This window comes from Poecilia reticulata, linkage group LG2, assembly GCF_000633615.1.
Source record: "Poecilia reticulata strain Guanapo linkage group LG2, Guppy_female_1.0+MT, whole genome shotgun sequence".
In the NCBI taxonomy this organism is placed as follows: domain Eukaryota; kingdom Metazoa; phylum Chordata; class Actinopteri; order Cyprinodontiformes; family Poeciliidae; genus Poecilia; species Poecilia reticulata.
The window spans coordinates 7,345,501-7,347,466 of record NC_024332.1 but is presented as its reverse complement, the minus strand read 5'-3'; positions in this window follow the sequence as shown (position 1 = coordinate 7,347,466).

Sequence of the window (1,966 nt, the reverse complement as noted above, 5' to 3'; positions counted from 1 at the left end):
ATCTCTACTCTGACAGACATTTGATTACTTTCTTCAAATTAAGTATTTATATGCACCAGGTCAGCAACTTCTACAATCCAAAGAGCCATTTTCAGCAAAATAAATGTATTTATTGTAGATTTYTRCATTCTTTTGTGAGGAACCCATCTAATCAGCAGGCTTTTATGCACCAACATAAAAGCCTGCTGATTAAACATAAAAGCATTTAATGAATATGTTAAACTTGGCCAGCTATATAATTTTTAGCTAAAGTGACAAAAATTRTTTTTTGCAGTCGAGAATTTTCAAAATTTGCAAAGTGAGATAAACCCGCAAATATAAATTTACACATCCTTTTACAACAAGAGATAAGTCTGACTACTTTTTTAATGTATTGCAGGTTAATTATTGTTCAGTAGGCAAAAAATAAAAAAAATTAAAAAATCACAGTATTTTGTTTTTTCTGTTTTTGTTCCTCTTATTTTTGATTTTTACTTGCCGATTTTGGCCAAAGTGACAAAACATTTCGACTTGTGTTCATCTGCTTTCTGTAAGATGCTAAAAGCTTGAGATATTCTCTAACAACCAAACTTTTCTTTCAACTTCTGCACTTCCTCCCAAACCAATCTGTTCACTAATGCTCACTATGAAATCTCTGAGATTAAATCTGTACTGAGATTGAATTGTAGCTGCTTCCTTCCACTTCACAGCCGTGGGCCCCTTCAAGTACGTCACCACAACAACACGTACTTCCACTGAGTCTGCTGCTTCTTTCTTACAGGCTGGAGGAAGATTTATTTGTGCTGACTCWGCAGTGCTGATATTCCACTTTCATTTACCGTTTGTGACAAGTTACAAATGTYAGCTTTTAAAAAGGTCCTTCAAAGGTGAACATTTTAATCATCCAAAAGGAGAGGCAGGCCTACATTTCACTAAGAAATACTATATATATTTACCCTTTAGTGCGGCTGTGCTGCCAGCAGACTAAGCGCTGAATCAAATTGTCACAAACATCCAATTTTCTGAGCTGATATTGAAAAAGATGGAAATAAGTAAAATGACCACAAACTAGTGCTAAAGCTAACAGTACATGTACTCATGGGAAAATCATCAGTGGTTRGTTATCTAATTTAAACACCTGCTCTACTAATGATCTGTCAGAGTTGCCCATTTCTTTTTTCCAACTGAACATAAGCACTCCAAGTTCCACAGCATATCTACATGTTAAGATTATCAAAGTCAAGCTAGCAAAGCTGATCTACTCTAGCATTAGCATATTGACAAATGTCAGCTAAAACCAATGTTAGTCATTGTCGGCGAACAGTTCGGATTTTGCAAGCATGATGTCACGTTGCAACGCGCCTACATGTTTCTGGGATAATACCAACAAACACAGCCAAGGTGGGCGATTGGGAAATATTGTTAAACACTGGATATTTGAATAAACCTGTTACAAATCAGTTACTTAAGAAAGTACAATATAAGGTTTTATTATTTTTAGACTGGTCCAACAGTATCAGTAGGGTTTTATTCACCTTTTGGACAAGACTGATAAGTGAGTGCAAGTAGAATGAGACGGAAGAGCAAAATAACCATTTTAGTTCTGGCTTAGTTCTTGTTTGATGGTTATATTTGAAACTTTAAATGTTTAAAACACTATAATATGGCTTAGGTCCTTGGACTGAATTCAATATGTTAGACCTCACGTCCTTTAGGTTTCAAAGGCAGATCATATTATAGTTTACTTCTATTGAAAACCTCGGTGCTCGTTGTTGGCCAACTCATTTCGGCAATCGGCTGTGAAATTTTTAAAGAAGTGATAAATTCATTGTCCATTTACTGACAGTTCAGCAGAAAAGACATTGAAAACCCTACATGTATTCATTTGCTCACCGATATCTGAGCGTGGAGAAAATTTAAAAGAAAACGGAGGTGTGYGGCTGAAGGACCGATTTTATGAGAACATAAAAAGAAAATGTGACCTCCT